This window comes from Mus musculus, chromosome 5, assembly GCF_000001635.26.
Source record: "Mus musculus strain C57BL/6J chromosome 5, GRCm38.p6 C57BL/6J".
In the NCBI taxonomy this organism is placed as follows: Eukaryota; Metazoa; Chordata; class Mammalia; order Rodentia; family Muridae; genus Mus; species Mus musculus.
This window is the reverse complement of record NC_000071.6, coordinates 103,423,545-103,442,909: the sequence shown is the minus strand read 5'-3', so window position 1 is coordinate 103,442,909 and position 19,365 is coordinate 103,423,545. Positions and strand designations below refer to the sequence as shown.

General features: G+C 44.0%; 1 protein-coding gene across 1 annotated transcript in view; it reads right to left on the bottom strand.

Annotated features, from left to right (window-relative positions):
- Positions 1 to 17,718, bottom strand: part of Ptpn13 (protein tyrosine phosphatase, non-receptor type 13) — a 173,170-nt gene extending 155,452 nt beyond the window's left edge. Inside the window, exon 1 of the mRNA NM_011204.2 lies at positions 17,374 to 17,718. The gene's annotated coding sequence lies outside the window, so the exon portion shown is untranslated. The remainder of the gene's footprint in view (positions 1 to 17,373) is intronic.
- Between the last annotated feature and the right edge of the window lie 1,647 nt (positions 17,719 to 19,365).

Below are 19,365 nucleotides of genomic sequence, written 5' to 3'. Positions count from 1 at the left end.
TCCCTAACCGTTGCATCTCTGAACGTTTGTTTATACAGAAACACAGTTGGTATACAGCATAAAATTTATTTTAATTTATCCAACAATTTTAACATTTTTGTTATTTATAAGTCAGTCTTGATTACTGAGTTATCTTCTCATTTTTTTTTTCTGCTTATTTGACTCCCAGGGCATTTTTTAATGAATTTTATGTCGGTAAAATGTTCAGTTGACTGTGAAATTATCTGAGGAACTAGAAGTTTGATATTTTTTAGGTATTAAAGATAAGTTAAGCTTATCCAGGTCAATGCGCAGTGGGGGCAAACAACTGTTTCCTACCAGGGAACTTGCCCCCTGCACACCCCAATACCTGGGTGTCTTGAGGTCCTCCAGGCTGCTTTTGGGGGGCACGTTATCACTGGCCTAACATGAGGCAAATGCTTTTCTTCTCGTTCTTTTGTTTGGTTCCTTTTTCAAGCTTGGGTAGGTTCCCTGCACACATGAGAATCTGGTTACTCATCTAGAAACTCAAAGACTCCTTCTTCTGTGGGGCTCCAGCATCCTCCTCACCCCCACTACTCAGCGCCTTGACACCAGCTTTCTGAACCCAGACAGTCATTTCTCTACCAGGTTTCTCCTCTCTGCTGCCACATCCTGGAAACTCTCTCAATGTAGTAAGCAGCAAAATCACACAGCGCAAGCTGTGCCCTCGCCTTGGGGATTGCTGCCTTGTATTACCTGATGTTCACTGTACGAAAAATTCTTTGGGAGAGTTTATCTGTATTCCAGCTTTTGCAGGAAGTCGGGTAAAATTCATTCCTGTTATTCCATCTTTGCTGGAAGCAGAACTCTCACAAGATTATTGTATTTATTTCTCTAAACTAAGTCACAGTAAATGGCATCTCAGCCCAATTTCCCCTGATGGATTGGGGTCAGATCTTACACAGTTAAGAGGTTGGCCCTTTAGATTATTTCTGTGAGTCTTTTCATTAACGGTCTTAAAGCCGGCCATTCTTCTGTTTAAAAGGCACATTTGAAAGGAATAGTATTAAGGCTAAGGAATGTTAATGCTATGAAGAAGAATGTCTGGAAGTTTGTGCCGCCAAAGTCAATTACAACGTGATTTTCCTTCCTCACAGTTTCTCTAAGAAGGATTTTTTCTTTTTTCTTTTTCTTTTTTTTTTTTTTTACAATTCTTGCCAATGAAAAGAACATTCACAGAGACAGCACAGAGACACTGAATGCACAGGCATGAGAAGAATGGCTGGCCTTGAGGAAGACCGACAATAGAGAAATCCTAGAATCCAAGTCCCTGATACATGGACACTTGAGAGATCTTGTGTGTGAGGACTATCCTGATCTTTATACAAAACCCAGTGTTTACTTCAGTGATATAGAAGGGAGGGATAGTGACCAGCCATCTTGAATCATTCCTATCACTATTATCCTCCAATAAATGTCAAGTATATATACATAGTGAATTCACATGAGAGAAGCCAGGACTCGGGCTAGAACACACGCTGCCAAGCCAGGGCCTTGGTTTGGCCTACAGGCTTGCCTTGGTAGGCATGCAGGGCGAATGGCCACAGAATCGTTAACAGATACATACATACATACATATATATATATGTATATATATATATATATATATATATATATATATATATTTTTTTTTTTAAAGCCAATAGTTAGAAGATTCCACAAGTTAAAAGAGATTTCATTCAAAAAATCCTGGAGAAGAGTTAAGAGTTATGGTAGACCTCAAGATAAGCAGCAATAGGCCAGGGCGCCCACGTTCACTGTCAAATCTCTTGTTACCATCATACTGCTCAGGTGCCAGGCCTTTTTTTTTTTTTTTTTTTTTTTCCTCTCCTCTGGATATTTATGAGAAAAAAAAAAACTGAATGGTAATGTCCCAACACATTAAAGTATATGTTGCTAACTTAGAGAAATGCATACAGACATAATCAAAGTAGCCAATCCCTGAGAGGGGGAAGCCCCAGAAAGACGTGCTGCATGTACTGCAGTTCTACATGGAAAGAGGAAGCCACATTTGGCTTTAAAATGGGTTTTGTTTTTTAACCCAGAGCTGGGGATGGAACCCAGGGCCTTGGATATGGCTAGCGGGTTCTACCTGCTGAGCCACAGGCCGAGCAACCTTGGGAAGCCACATCTGGAACACAGTTATAAGTGACAGAAATGCTTTCTGACTACAGGAAGTATTCTCAAGTGTTTAAACAGAAAAGGCAAGTTAGATGCGGCTTACAGTTGGAAACATCGGGGCTGTTTGGGAGGTTCGCAATGGGGAACTGCCATCATGTTATCAGAGAATTACGTTGAGATGTGTCCTTCTCAGTGCACTGCTATTTAGGCAGGGGAAAGACTCTGAACCTGAGGTACACAGTAAGAGATGTGCATACTAAGTCTCTAGTATTGGTCCTCGCGCTTAAACTAACAAAAACAGGAAAACAAACATGGTTTTAGAAATTGCAGTGCTGGTGAGATGACTCTGTGTGTAAAGGTGCTACTGTGCAGGCCCTGTGAGTATGGTCCCCAGAATCCCCTGTGGAAGGAGAGAGTCAACTGCCCGAAGTTGCCGTCCGATTTCAACATGCGCATGGTGGCAAGCACACACGCACATACATGCATGCACACACGTACCATACACACACCAATAATAATACAATTTTAGTTTTTAAATTCAAAAATATAAAGCCAGGGTATGAAATGTATGCCTTTAGTCCCAGCACACCAGCAGAGGCAGGCAGATCTCTGTAAAACCTGGGTCTGGTCTATATAGCAAGTTCCAGGCCAGTCAGGTGAGACTACAGTGAGAATACGTATGTATGTAAGTAAGTAAGTAAATAAATAAATAAATAAATGAGAATTGCTGGGGTTTGCTCCCTAATCCTCTATAAGAAAATTCAGATAAAATTATCCAGCTTCAGTTTTATACAGTATTTAGCAACACCATTATAAGGAAATTTTCCAACCTAAATGCTGCAGTAGGTGTGGGGGTAGGGGGTAGGGAGAGTAGTGGTAATAGTTCAAAAGTGTCAGAAATTGACAAATTAGGTAATGTGAGGGGGAAAGAAAGAAGTATATGCTATTCCATGAAAAACAAAAAGGATGGAAGGCTTGCTTCCATGCAGAAATTCTTTCCAGCAGCCACATATTTACTGTCAGGTGATGGACAACCAATGGAAGGAGGGATGGATGCACAATGTCACCTTGGGGAGGGACCTAGGTGTAAAGGAGGAAGGTGACAGACAGATTCTGTCACTCGGGCGTACAGTGCACAGGTTTCTTACTCTAGAGATGCCTACAGGTCAGTGCTGCAGAGTAAACATCCACTGCACTTACTTAAGTCTACACGGCCCCTGTCTCCCTGCGGACAGCAACCAGGTTGTTTTAGGAGAGAGTCGTGTGATCGTGTGAACTTGCTGCCTGTGTACATGATTCCTAAGAACAAAAATGAAAGGTAGAAAAAGACTGAAGGGGGCGGAACTCTACGTGCAAACCCCACCTCTCCATCCAACGAAGAGCAAAGAACCCGCGCTTCCTGAAAGAGCTGACTCAAAAGGAAAGGAAGCTTGTCAGTAGCAGCTGCCAAACAGAGCAGAGACGCATGGGGTGCCCAGGGTGGGGTGGCCAAAGCTATAGGTGTGCCTCACTAAGTTCACTGTTTCCAGCCCCCAACCCAGCTAGACATGGTTTTCCCTTGAAATACTTAGTGTGCAGTATTCATGTGTCCGGGCTTGGAACCACACTGTGTAGACATAGCATGGGCTTTCCCACTTACTTTCTGCACTGCTTTGCATAAATTAATAGTGACACCTCAACTTCGGTTATCTGTAAGAAGGAAAACAACAGAACCATGTGCCATACATTGCCCTCAGGGATGAAACTTTTATATTAAGCAGAGTATTTCAGAAGCTGTTGATAAACCTAACCTAAACTTCTTTGTACTGCAGTCAGCCAGCCTCAGGTACTTCTTGTTTACATAGTAAAAGATTTTGCCTGAATCACACAATACACGGGAATCAATTAGCCTACTTCATCATTAAAAGGAATCTTCAAGTCAAATATTATAATAATCCATTTCTCAATTCAACAGATTCTTCACAAGCTAATGGTCTCTTACACAATCACCGTTTTGGATACCTCCCCAGTTTCTAACCTTTGCGTGAAACTTTTCATGTAAGCAAAGTTCCTTATTACAAATTCTTGCTGACCACAAGAATACACATAAGAATTTAAAGACTCTCCCTCCGTTCCTTTCCTGTAAGCACACTATGTTGGTCCTAATTTTATATCCCTGTTGACAAGCACTGTAAGGAGCACCTGGAGATCTACCATTCTCACAACCTCTTTATGAGCTTCTTTCTTTCCTAGCTCTGTAGGCAAACAATGCTGCGACCACACATGACGTGTGAGTGGGTCAAGACCTTGAAAAGCACACAACAGACACTCTGGTGGAATGTTGCATAAAGGTAGGTTCTAAGTCAGAGTGCCCAGATCCTGCCCATCGCTGCAAATTTTGAGATCACTTTCTGACCCTATTCCATCACACGGCTCAATTCAAGACACTAATTACATGAGAAATTATAGAAAAAGATACTTGACTGGGGAATCAGAGAGACCTGGGTTCAGATCCCTATCAATGTGCAGTGTGACCTGTGGGGGCTAATTAAGTATTTCTGAGCTCATGTTCTCATCTATAAAATAGGATTAATGGCAGTATCTTAGTTTGGTTTCTATTGCTCTGATAAAATGCCAGGACCAAAAGCAACTTGGGTGGGGTAGCGATAGGGGGTTTACAGATGGGTCAATCATCCAGGAGAAGCCAAGTCAGGAACTCAAGGAAGAAACCTGGAGGCAAGAACTGAAACAGTGACCACTGCTCAGCTTGCTTTCTTACACCACCAATGACGACCTGCTCAGAGGTAGCACCGCCCACAGGCTGAGCCCTCCCATGCCAATCATTAGTCAAGAAAATACCCTGCAGGCTTCCTTACAGGCAATCCGCTGAAGACACTTTCTCAATTGAGGTTCCTCTTCTGAGATGACTTTAACTAACCAAGCCAAGCAGCCACCTCACAAGACAGGTACAAAGACAGCTAATAGCTTGTGTCATTCATATGTATGTATACACACACACACATTAAATGTAATTTTTCAAAACCTTAAAAAAATAGCTTCTTTTAAAAACTCAGAGCAAAGGCAGTGCACTAGAAGACTATTAGATACACCTTACTAACCGAGGCAAGTACGTAGACCCCTCATGACTTGCCTAGTGGGGCTGGCATTGTTGAGCCTTATATCACATCTGCAGTCACCAGATGAAGTGCATCAACAAGGTCGCCAGAAGCAATCAATTGAGTATTGGTAGACAGTGAAGGGATCCCGTGTGTCTCTGAAATGAAATATGTAGCTCAGGGGCCTGCGAGGGGGCTCAATGTAAAGGCGCTTGCTGCTAAGCCTCACGACCTGGGTTCAATCCCCAGAACAATTCCACAGAGTTGTCCTCCGACTTCCACATGTGCTATGTTACATTCATGAGCATACAAAACTCACACTCATACACACACAATAAATTAAAAAGTTTTTTTTTTTTTAAGTAAACAGCGCCAGGCAGTGATGGCGCATGACTTTAATCCCAGCACTTGGAAGGCAGAGAGAGGCAGGTGGATTTCTGAGTGCGAGGCCAGCCAGGTCTACAGAACAGCCAGGGCTACACAGAGAAACCCTGTCTCAAAAAAAAAAAAAAAAAAAAAAAAACCAACAAGTAAACATCAAGTGTTTATTGGCTCACATGTAATGATGTACCAGATACAACATTTAGCTGGATTTAAACTGAAAGTTAAGGATTCACTTCAAAACTTTTAGAAAACACACACCAAGGCCAATGTTAATCTCCAAGAGGGCGGAAAACTCTTTTGTAGTCAAAACAATTTTCAGAAAGCATTACCAATTGTTTTTGAGACTTGAATCCTAGTGATTATCATTGTCAATAAATAAGCACACAGGCTGACAGCACAACTGCTCTAATGGCAAATTAAACCCAGCTATGATAGCAGAACGCTGGACAACAGGCCGGGATTTGTCTTCATTTAAACTGTTTCTGAATTTACAGCTTGTCTGGCTCATGTGAAACACAAGCTCCGGGCCTAGGTTAAGTGAATTAAGCGGCAATTTATCACCAAGCATTTTCAAGGAACCAAATACCTCACACATTTGATCTGTTCTGACAACTGGCAGACAGAAGAACAGGGTTAAATAAATTTAATCCAGTCAATTGCTGGCTTACTGTGTAAGTTTACAAAGTGCTGGATAAAGCGCTTTCCACTTTGCACCTTCCCTTCATTTCGCAGGGGAAAGCTGTCCTGATTACAGGACTACCTTCACCTAAACCTCACTCCTTTCTTTCCAGACAGAGCCTGGGGGGCGGGGGAGAGGGGGCAGGACAGGCGCTCCTGGCAATCTCTCAGAATCAGTTCTTCTAGCACTTCCTTGGGAAGAAGAATAGTGAGTGTTCTTATCTTCTGCACCCTCCCAAATCATTCAACTCTCCGCAGGGCAACCTCTTTCACAGCTTCCTCCCTCTTCCTCAGCCCCTCGGCTCAGGGATGAGACTCTCCCTGCAGTCCTTTGTCTCCACTCTGACCTCACGGGCAGCCCGCACCGGGAATCACTGAGTCCCCAAGGCACAGGTATTAGACTTCCCTGGTCTTTAACCAGGGTTTGGCCTTTTCCGGCTCTCCACTTTCTCCAGCGCCCCTACCCCACCCCACGCCACGCCCCACAGCACTTCCGGCCTGACACTTCCTTTCTCCCACATTCTCTCGCTTTGCTCTAGGACACAACAAGCTCTTTCCCAAGTGGAGTTCTCAAGGGCCACAAGCTCCACATCCCACGTGAGTCCTCTCTTCTAGTCAGCCCACGCTTTATTTGTGAGAACTTTTATTGTGCTTACTTTTGCACAATAAACAATGGTTTCCTATTTTTTCTTTGCAAAAAAACCAAAAAACCAAAAAAACTAGACTTTTGAGTTCTGGGGTAAAAGCCATCCTTTTCTTCTCTCTCATTCTCCTCCCTCCCTCCACTCTCTCTCTCTTTATCCACTCTCTTTCTTTTTCCAGTATTTCTCAAAATAAAGTAGTTTAAACACAAAGTAGCCAATCAAAGTCTTCAGTCTTGTAAACTGATTACATAAGGAACAATGATTTACAGAACCATTTACAACTGTTGCTGTCTTAGCTACAATCAACAGATACCGAGAGCTGGTTTTCTCATGCCTGAAGGCCTCAAGTCCCATCTTCAAAGGGTCACACATCTTGTCTCCTTTTTAATCCTAAAGTAGCTTAGGCACAAGCAGTAAAGAAACTCACAGGAAAAAACCAATCTGATAGCAAAAGCACAGGCAGGCCTCCTCAGAACTCGGTAAACCAGATCTAAACCCTGAGTGATGGAGAGATAACCCAGGCTCTGGCTCAGCTCTGTGGCCGTGTTCCTTCGGCTTCGATTTCCTCAGGCATACAGAAGAATGAAATGACAGCAAAGATCTCTTACAAACTCAACTGGTAGGCTTGGCTAACCATTTATAAATTTGTCATTCAAAAATAAAGCTTACGCCGAGGGTGGTGGGGCACGCCTTTAATCCCAGCACTCAGGAGGCAGAGGCAGGCAGATTTCTGAATTCAAGGCCAGCCTGGTCTACAGAGTGAGTTCCAGGACAGCCAGGGCTACACAGAGAAACACTGTCTCGAAAAAACCAAAGGGGGGGGGGGGGGAAAAGCTTACAGAACTTTATCAAATAGATACTATGTTTTTCCACTTTACAAAACAAATTCAGAAACAATTAACCAAAATCACTAGGCTAAGAGCTAAAACTCAAACTGAGGACTACCTAAACTCAGAAATGTAAACTCTGTCTGCTCTGCTTCCTAACTTCCCTCCAATTGTGAATAAGCAAAGCATGACACTCCAGATTCCATTTCCACGAGAACTAAACATTTATGAATGGCTACAAATAGACACTGACCTTAAAACGTTAGCACTAACTCATCTTAGTGGGTCAGTAGTAAGCCAAGTGCTGACTGATCAATCAGCTACATGCATGAATGATACATTTCCAAGAATGAGATACAAATAATGCAAAAGACAAAGGTACCAAGTGGCCTTACAGTCATAAGCTAGACTCCCCAAGGAACATGTGCAGTGTTCAAGGTCCCCCCATAAGTCCTGTGTGGTCCCACAAATGTAATCCTAGCACTGGTGAGATAACAAAGATCAAAGACTTCAAGGCGAGCCTGGGCTACAAGATGATCTCTCAAAAACAAAACACCACAGACACACAGAATGCAGAGTCCAGAGAGAACAGCAATTGGATTCCCAATATCTACTCTAATTTGTTTTAGGACAACCAAATGTTTACCCAAAAAAACCTACAACTTTCAGTTTCCCTAACAAGTTGGAGTCTCCAAAAGAATGAAAGTCATTGGATGAGGAAAGGCATACTATGTAAGATTTCCCACTTCATCCTAACGATATCTGCCTGCAAGGTTGACATTTCTAGTAGCATGCTGGCAGCCATTTTGCAAACAACCATGAAGCCATTTTGAAGATGAAACCTTTGCAGTACAGAAACGGAGAAGGAAAGCAGATGTCTAGAGAGTCGAAGACATCTTCAGAAGCTGCCAAACCAGCTCCAAAGGATTATGCCCAGATTCTGTGATTAATAAAGAAAACTCCCAATCAACCCAGCTCATTATCACACTGGGTTTCTTGCATTAGCTAGCTACGTACTGCAGTTTCTCACTGCCGTATGAAATAGCACAAGTAGTTCACTGAAAAGGATCTTGAGTGAGCACAGGGAGTACCTGGAGCATTAAGAGCATCCCTGTGCCTCAGCAGACTGGGGGGTACCTAACAGGAACAGCGGAGCACTATGAGAATACTATATAGCTAGCCCTCCTTACACAGCACAACGACTGCTCTAGAGAACTCTGAGTCACCCATCCACAGCAGTGTTGTCAAGCACCCACTTGGGCAGAAGGACAATACCCTTATCCCAATGTAGTCTTTATGAATTACATCTGAACTGTGTCTTACTTAGAGCTTAGCATCCCTTTGAAGTAAGGGGTTTGGTGTGCTCTATAAATTTCAAGAAAGATTTACAGAAAATGTTATTTCAAATTGCTGCACTGGGTTAGAGAGATGGCTCAGCGGTTAAGAGCACTGACTGCTCTTCCAGAAGTCCTGAGTTCAATTCCCAGCAACCACATGTTGGCTCTGTAATGGGGTCTGATGCCCAGTTCTGCTGTGTCTGAAGACAGCTGCAGTGTACTCATAAATAAAATAAATAAATCTTTAAAATTGCTGCATTTACTTCGTAGTTGTTGTATACTGAGTGTGACACATTAGGAAACAACATTAAAATACTTTGTTTAAAAGTTTAGGTAGCTAGGCGTGGTAGCACACACACGCCTTTAATCTAAGCACTCTGAAGGCAGAGCTAGGATGAGCTCAGTGAGTTCAAGGCCAACTTGGACCTTACATATTTTGTTCCAGGACAACCAGGCCTACAGAGACACAGCCTCAAATTAAAAAAAAAGTTCAAGTAAATTCCCACTTGTACCTTAATATTGAGGATCTATTCAAAATCCCTGGATGGACATTTATTTACTGTGACTCTAGAAATTCTCTACTATAAACATAAACACAGGAGAATACACCAGACTGAGATATAACCGGTATTACTGGGAACTATATGGTAACACTTGTCACTCATTTTTACACAGGACACTCACTTAGCCAGGCTGAACTCCAGGTCACAGTGTGCTTTGTTCCATTTAGATCTGAATCCCTGAGCTAAGGTTTCCTTTACAGTTACTGAATTGCTTTCTTAATTTTTTTTTTTTAAGATTTAAAAAGGCTGCTATTTCCAACTTATTAGATGAATTACAGAAAAGGGGGAATTTTTAAGGTTTTGACAAATTTTTATAATCTGATAAAACAGATATATTACACATGAATCCTTGCCATAAACTCATTTCTTGTGCTAGACATAAAAAGCAGCATAAAAATAAAACAGCCTGTGTGAGACCTGAGTTTAATCAATACTGTGTTCAAATGAGTCCTTGATTACAATCAGCTCCCACGTCAGGAATGTGGAAGATATAGACAGGATCATGGGTTACCCCAAGCCGAAATGCTTCTTGCAAGTTACTAATTATTTTCTTCCTTTAAAAGCTGGATTGCATGGGATTGTTCAGGTAAATGTTTTAAACACCATTTACTTCAGTGGACAGCTGAAGTATCTCCAAGTTCTACTTCTCTAGAAGGGAAAACAATATAGTAACCAGGGGAACTACCCTTCTTTAAAAAGTTCTCTTATTTTAAATAAGTCCCATATCATTTTTTCAACAAAACACAAAGCAAAATGCAACTTCAAGTGCCTTTGCTCTAATGTCATGTGCATAACTGTTCTAAACTAGTTTAGTAAGAGTGATTCTTTTTTATTCAATGACCATAGAACTTGTGGCTGTGTATGTACACTGTAGCCCCATCACTGAGGCAGGTGGATCACGAGTTGAAGGTCAATCAAGGATATATACTGAATCTGTAGCCATCGTGGGCTGCACTGTAAACAAAACTACAGTTATCTGTGGGACCCAATATTCTGTGTGCAACACTGTATCACCTGTGGAGCAGAAAAGAGTATATGAAAAAAAGAATAGCCTACCAAGACAGCAGAGTTTTAGTATATTTTCATTTATACTAAGATCACATTAAAACAATGAAACCTTGACAAAGGCCATCCTTCTAGGAGTCCCAAGTATATGTGCAGGAGGGTGAATGAAACAACTTCTTTCAAGCTGGGCATCGGCAGGGGACACGTGGCAGTCACCATTAAACTCAAAGATTTGGTGTCAGCTTCCAATTTCCTAAAATCCTTTGGGAATCTTTTTTCTCTAAAGGGAAGGGTTTGGGGATGAGGCACAAAGTCACTCTTAAATCTGTGAATCTGTGTGCTCATGTTAATACCAATTAAGAGTTTCTTTTTGAAAATCTGATCATGTCATTGGATAACTTAGAGTTTTCCTTGGCATAATTAGAAAAAAAGAGAGAGAGAGAGAAAAAAAAGAGAGAGGTTCCTTCAAAAGGAAACTCTCTAAACTGTTCTCTGTTCCCAACGCTGGAGGCAGAACGAGGACTGTTTCTATTTTGGGGGTTTGGGACATTGCATTTCCACATGTGAAGCTTAGCATCTGAGAGAAATTAAGCTATTCAGTTGGATTTAGAGCACTCAGGAAACCATGTTAGAACTAGGCACAGTGGTAACGCTGGTGTCCAGCATGTGTGCTGTGGAGAGTTGCCTTCAGTGAGAGTCACTGTAGTACTAGGTGAGGTGAGGGGAGAGAGAAAATGCTGGGGCAAGAGTCAAGAAGAGAAACTAAAGGATTGGGAGGGTGAACCAAAACAAAGGGGCATGGAAAAGCATTCAGTAACCTGCTGTCTGGAAACCCAATTTAAAAACAGTTTGAAAGCAACAGAAAGAACCAAGTCAATGCTAGTTCTAGGTAAAAAGTCACTAAAACTACCCAGATACCTCAGTGGGTCCCAAAAGCTCCCAGAAGCAATACAGATTCTTGTCATTCCTCTTGGTTACTGCGCTGGTTAATTTTTGTCAACTTAACCCAAGTTGGAGTCACCTGGGAAGAGTGTATCTCTACCGAGGATCTGACCTGTGGGCATGTCTTCATTAATAATCCTGTAGGAGGGCCCACTGTGGGTGGTACAGTCCTGGGTAGGTGGCCCTGAGCTGTATTAAAAAGCTGCTGAACAAGCAAATAAGCAGCATTCCTTTGTAGCCTCTGCTTCAGTCCTGCCTCGACTTCCCTCAATGATGAACTATGAAAATCTAAGTCAAATAAACCCTTTCCTCCAACATGGTTTGGAGGTTAGCAAGAAAGAGCTCACTAGGAAAGTACTCACCAGAACTAGTTCCTAATGACCTATGGATGAGGTGAGCACACACCTTGGATGTAAGCTACAGAGACATCAAGCTGGAACTGAGCTAGCAGCTTTCTCCCTGCAGCTGGTTTTCATAGAGCTGCATGGTGTTGTGTGTGCACAGGCTACTGGGGAGTAAGAGCATCGGTGGTCTTATCCAGTAGGTACCTTAGGCAGTACAATACTGGCCTGTAGGTATCAGGCAAGATGTACCCACTGAAAGAATAGTGGTGCAGTTGTTACGGGGTAGACTACTGCTTAATGACTGCACTTGAGGCCTGTTCCACAAGAGGGAATCCATGCCCTAGTCTATATATTTATATACTTATTTATTTATATTTTTTGCACTGGGTATATATATATATATATATATATATATATATATATATATATACACACACATATATATACACACACACACGTATATATGTATACATACATACATATATATACACACGTATATATACCCAGTGGAAAATATATATATGTATACATACATATATACATACACACACATATATACATATATATACATAACATATATATGTGTGTGTGTGTGTGTGTATGTATATATGTATATATACCCAGTGCAAAAAACCAATGATGATGGAGGCCTTAAGGCCTGGGAGGAAACCTTGGACTGCTGCTTGGTTGAATACCTTCAAATCACATTCTAAACATTAATGTTTATACCTACAAACAAAGGCCATTTAGCCTTAATCAGAGAAAGGTTCTGTATCAGTAACTTTTCTATTGCTATGACAAGACACTGTGGAGGCCACAGCAGCTTAAGAAAGAGTTTATTTTGGCTTACAACTGCAGAAAGAGGGAGAGTCAGTCCATCACGCCAAAGGCAGGAGCTACAGGAGCGGGCTGGAGCAGTGCTCTCTCGGAGGGGTCAAGGCTTGAATCATAAGCGGAAGCAGAGGGGAAGCCCTGGGAGTGGCACAAGGCTTTGAAACCTCAAGGCTGCCCCCACCCCCCACATGCTTCCTCCAGCAAGGTCACACTTCCGATACCTACCCCAAACACCAAATGGAGAGCGTATACTTCCTGACATGAGCAGGCCTCCAGGCGTACCCCCAGACTGGAGAAGACAGTAAATAGGACTGCATACAGCTTAAATGATAAATCGGAGGAAAATTGACTCTGAGGCGATACACGCACGCACGCGCGCATGCAGGCACTTTCATGAACAAGCATAGCATACTTATACACAGAGAAGACCATGGCAACAAAATCCTGCGGCCTTTGCGAGAATCAGATTTTCTATACTGTGTAGATGAGGCCAGAGCACTGGTTCCCAAGTATTGGTAAGGTGTAATCCGTTTCCTGGATCTTATCCTAAGGACTGTTTTATTTAATATGGGCTAATGTCTGAGCATATGAAGTATTAAAATCTAAGTGACTCTAAGGTATAGCACAGCTGGGTACCTCTAAGCTAGAAATGAAACATAGGTAGACATGTTATGTCATGAGGTAGACATTGTGGCCTTTGACAACCCAGATTCAAGTAAAAAACAAAAACAAACGATGTTCTGATGTTTAATGATTTGCAGTCTAGACCAGCAGTTCTCAATCTGTGGGTCTCAGCCCCCCTTTTGGGGGGGGGGGTCACATATATGATATCCTGCTTATATTTACATTGTAATTCATAACAGTAGCAAAATTAGTTACGAGGTAACAATGAAATGATTTTAGGGTTTAGAGTCACCACAACTGTCTTAAAGGGTCATGGCCTTAGGAAGGCTGAGAACCTCTGCTCTAGACGCTCAGAGGTGACCCGAGGAGACAGTCATCAGCTTCATGCTATTTCATTCTGTAAGAGGGTAACATGGAGGCAAACAGGCTAAACAAGACTATGTCCACTTGCACTTGATCCCGTCTGCACATAAACTTAATTTCATCTTCAAGCTAAGGGTAGACACTTAAATTATTGACAGCTGACAGATGTAAACTTCAGAAGGTCTCTGGCGTTTGGATACCTCTGCCAGACAGTTGGGCGCTGCTGTGGAGTCCTCAGCAAGCTCTGCTCCAGTTGCTTGAAAACACTTCACACAAACAATAGAAAAGCAGGTTCTTTGGTCAAGCATTTAAACAAGTAACTAACCAGCTCCTCGTGGGAAAGTTCCTGTTCGTCAGACAGCAAATGAAGAGGGAAACATGCTAAGTCTAAGACTACATCTACAAGATGTGGCTTATATAATATGGCTTAGGAGTTACTATTTTGTTTTGTTGGATTTTGCAAATGGCTTAGGAGTTACTGTCTTGTTTTGTTTTGGATTTTGTAAATAACTAAATGATTGCTTTCCTACATAGCTTCACAAGCTATTGGTGATGGCCAAGTATTCAGGAATGGGGGTGGGCAGAAAAGAGCAGTTGCTCATGACACCAGAATAGAAAGCTCTAAAACAGGGCGTGGTGGTACACACCTTTAATCCCAGCACTCAGGAGACAGAGGCTGCCAAAAGCTGTCAATTCCAGGCTGGCCTGATCTACACAATGAGTCTCAGAACAGCAGGGGCTCTGCAGAGAGCCTGTCTCAAACAAAACAAGCGGACGAACTTTAAAAAACATATACTTTCCCCTAGAGTCAATAATTATTTTAAGGCCCCCCCTCTCCCAAAGTAGGCTGCCCTCAGTTCTGTTATAATACACAAAACTTACAACTTTAATTTAGCTCATTAAAAATCAGCTATCTGGGCTGGAGAGATGGCTCAGCAGTTAAGAGCACTGACTGCTCTTCAGAAGGTCCTGAGTTCAAATCCCAGCAACCACATGGTGGCTCACAACCATCTATAATGGTTTCCGATACACTCTTCTAGTGTGTCTGAAGACAGCTACTGTGTACTCATATGCATAAAAATAAATAAATCTTTAAAAAAAAATCAGATATCCACTTACTGATGAAAACTATCTTTTTTGTTTTGGTTTGGTTTTTCGAGACAGGGTTTCTCTGTATAGCCCTGGCTGTCCTGGAACTCACTCTGTCGACCAGGCTGGCCTCGAACTCAGAAATCCGCCTGCCTCTGCCTCCCGAGTGATGGGATTAAAGGCGTGCACCACCACGCCCGGCGAAAACTATCTTTTAGAAATACAGTTCCTGTGTGCAAAAGCCACTTTAAGTTTTAAATGGAGAAAAACGTGCAGGGGAGGAGGGATGGGGTGGGGAGAACCAGGAGCTGAGTTGCAAATATTCCACCTTTCCACCTTTCCCAGTACTGAAGAGCTCTCTACCCTAAGCTGCAGCAGTTTTCCTCATTTCCCGGGCCTTTTAAAGTGACAGGAACCCAAGTGCAGTCATGGGTTCCATCAGAGGCCTGATAACAGCTCACTGTTCTGAGGAGAGGTACTGACTTCCCAAAACACTCTCCAAAATAAGAGCTGACAAATGGACTGGCTTGCTGTATGGTTGGGTTTCACTTCGATTTTAAAGATGATTAAATATTTGAATACACTATGAAAGTGGTTCACATCTTAATTTTTTTTTTAAACGGCAGAAAGAAATGGGGGAAGGAAAAAGGATAACTATGTTGAAGTTTCCCCCAGATACAAGAAGATAAGATGTAAAAGCAGTCAGCTATTGAAGTCCGAAACACTGCTCACCTGCCCCATTCTTTATCTGTTAAAGGTGAAACATGGCTAGACTCATTTCTCTTAAATAAAAGATAAGCTCAATGAGATAAAGACATAGGGGCAGAGTATGCAGCTCCTTGCAGCTCTGAGGTGGGAGCACTCACCTAGCCTGCATAAGGGCCTGCCCCACCCATGCTTTCCCTCCCCCAAGTACACCTATTAAACACTCCAAAATAAATGGCTAGCCAATTCTCCTGGTGAAATCCTGCACTTAAGAGTCATCTCTAAAAGCAAACAAAAAAGAAGATAAAACAAGTTTTACAACTTTTGACACCCTATTGTGGTATTCAAATCTGCCCTTCAAACTGACCCTGGTTTGTGTGTGTGTGTGTGTGTGTGTGTGTGTGTTTACAGGCATCATGAAAACTGTTTATTTTTGGATGTTGATAATCAGCCTCAAAAGGCGGGGGAGGGGGCTTGGATGCCACTAGAAAAGTGTTGGTGGGACAGTGTAAATCCAAAGATAAATCCAATGGTAGAAAAGGGTCACGGTTCTCTAACGTTGAAAGTGAAAGACACCATAAAATGTACCTTTCTTAATGAAGCCTTAATAGTTTCTACCTTTAAATTCTAATAGCTGCCTCCCTTCTCCCCACAGGTACTCCCTGGAAACCTGGAGACCATCAAATTTAGAACATGATGTTCCAAAAACACTGCAAAACACATGTGGGACTGGATGATACGATACGGTACTTATCTATTAATATATTAATTTACTGAGCCACTATCTTTATGAACTTAGTAAAAAAAAAAAATGCAAGTGAAAAATAACTTGTACCTCATCACCACTACTGGCAGCCAATGAAAATGAAGCAGGTTTTGACCCCGACCCTGCCAACCCGGTTCAAGAACTTGGGAAAATACCAACGCCTGTTTCATAATACAGGTACTTTTTTTCTTCCCGTCCTTTAATAAGCTCTCTAGACAGACCTTTTTAAATCTTCCTAATTAGTTAGCAGCGTCCTTCAACCCACATATCAGGTGTCCCACATTTTCTGTATGTCCCGCCTAGAAAACAAACCCGATTGCCCCATTTTCGGAAAGGTAAACTCAGCTCCAGGCAGCTACCTATGAAGTCACCGCGTTTGTTATTTCAAAGATGCAATTAAGCGAAAATGACAGAAGGTTGTCTAAAAGATTAGTCGCAAATACGGGGAGGTGTCGATCTTACACAGGGAAAGAAACCTGCACTCTGTGACTCGCTCCCATGTCTCCCCATCCTCGCTTCTCCAATACACAACAGAAGGAAATTAAATTTCCAAAGTTCCTTGACTTTGGCTTAACTTTTAACTTTGCAGCTCTCGGCGCTCACGTTATCGAGCAAAGTGGAGAAAAGAAAGGCTGGCCTGCAGCAGAGAGAAGCAAACTTTACTAGAGCCTGTCCCCGTCCCTACCCCCTTCTCGGAGCCCTTACACAGACACATTCTTCTGGGCGGCTTCTAACCACACCATGTCCACAATCATTTACAGAAATTAGAAACAGACTCCGGGAGCCCTTCCCACCGCGCGCTCGGCGCAAGGCTGTCCGCACCAGCTCCACGGGGCAGCGTCACTCGCTGTGGCCCACAGCCCGTCGCTCCCTCCCACTCGGGGGTCTCAGCCAGGATTAAACTGCAAGCAGCTCGCGCTCCCCGCCCTCGGCGCACCAGGGATGCCACCATCCGAACCGAGGGGAGCCGAAGAGACGTCCCAGAGGCCCGCACATCCCACCCCCCGGGTCCGGCCACGCGTGCTTCTTACCGGCGCGTGGGGAGCCCCGGTGCGGCGACCGGAGCGCAGCGCGCGGGCACCGAGAGCCGCCGCCTCTTCTTCCCCGAGCTGCTTCGGGCGTGCGCAGAGAGGGTCGGCGGCGACAGAAGCAGCATCGCCGGGCGGCGACCCCCGCCGAGCTCCCGCCCGCCCGCCGCGACTTCGCAGCGCCTCAACGACGGCCGCCCGCGCGCGGCGCTGTCCAGGAGGCTGAGGCGGACGGGAGAGCCGGGGAGCGCTGCTCGGCAGCGGCGCGGAGACCTCGGAGAACTGTGACCATGGTGTGTCACCCTCGCCGCGGCGCGCCCGGCCCAGCTCCTCACGGCGCGCAGCTCCTCCTCGGCCCGACGCATCGGCCCCGCCCCTTGCCCTGTCAGTCAACCCCGCCCGCGCGCGGACAGGACCGCAGGTCCGGGACCCTGCACTCCGCTTCTCCCCATTGGTCCGCCAGGAGCCCCACCCCGCCTCCTCCCTTGGGACCGAGTCTCTGGGGAGACCTGCGCCCCGGTTGCCATGACAACCGGTGCCTTGGGTCGGGCTCCTCACTCTTCTTTTGGCCCCGCGCTGGGGTCGAGGGCGCCAGGGCAGGGTTCTGCTGTGTGCACTCTCCACTGTGCAGACTTGGGGATGAAGCCTCTTGGGCTCCCCCAACTTCAGACCCAGAACTTTCCGAAACGCGCGAGGAAGAGTGACAGACGCGAAGCTGCCGGCCCCTCCCCCTCCTCGCAGCCTTGCTCCCAGATTCTCTCCGGGCGACCCAGGCAATGAAAGAAGGTGGAGAGAGAGGGAACGTCGCCCTGCCAGCTCCCCCAGCTACACAGCAACCGAGAAATGGTGTGGGCAGTGAATCGGCTCCGCCGGGTTCCCACAGCTGTGAAGAGACTTTCAAAGGTGTGCTGCGACAGCACAGCCTCAAAGATCCCCCCGGAAAACTCAAATACTCGCGTTTTCGTGAGAAACAAGATTTTTGCCCTGATATTTTGTGAACTTGGCAACCCCAGCGTTAAAAGTTTTACGGTAAAACCACCTAATTGATAAACCATTTCTTTAAACACACAACAGCTTGGCGAAGGTGTATCCTCGTAGCGATTTCTTTCCTGCAAACTAAAACATTCTAAGTTCAATTATTTGCAAGGAAACCTTGCAGAATTCACGAGCAGAATAGCATCTTGTAATGTGGGTTTTAAAGGGTTTTTTGCTATCGTTCTCTTTGGTGCTATATAAGGTTACTAATACATTCAGTAACACATACAGGGTTAATTTTGTCTGAGATCCTATATGGACCTTTATTTACTTTAAGGATCTCCTCAAAATGGAGAGAAGAGGCTCGTCTGGCTTCTCCGGGCAAGCTGCAATCCCAGGTTCCCCAGCCCCTGAGGCTTTGGTACAGGTGTGATGAATGAGGGAATTAATTAATGATTTACCTTTGGCTACTATTTGAGTTTTCATTATCTCATTTACTAAATGAATAGCTGTGATGGATGTCTTCAAATATGCCTTGCACGTACGCACTGAATGGCATCTCTCTAACTCCATGGAAAACGAGAGCAGAAACCCAAATCCCTGTCCTCAAGGAGTCAAACATGGAGCCTGAGGGAGAAAGCTAGCCCTCCAGGAACAATCTGAAACCTGGGACCAAAAGGTTTAGCCAGTACAGCAGCAAAGGCATACCAATGGAGGAGGGGAACTTAATCTGGACTTTAAGAACGGAGCTAAATTGAGGGAGAGCAGCTAAGGGGAACCACCACAGAAAACTAGAGAGCAGCAGGAGGTCAGAAAACAACAGTGAGCAGGGCCGGCCTGTGGGAGTGGAGACAGAGAAGACTTGTAGCCCTTCCCCCAGTTTTGAAAGTTCCGGCTCATTTATCAGGGAGGTAAGATAGGGAGAGGCCTGTTTAGAGGAACAAAAACGGAATACTTGCCTGCTTGCCACTGAAAGAAAATTGATACAGTTATTTGAAGGAAAGAAACCATCCATAAAGC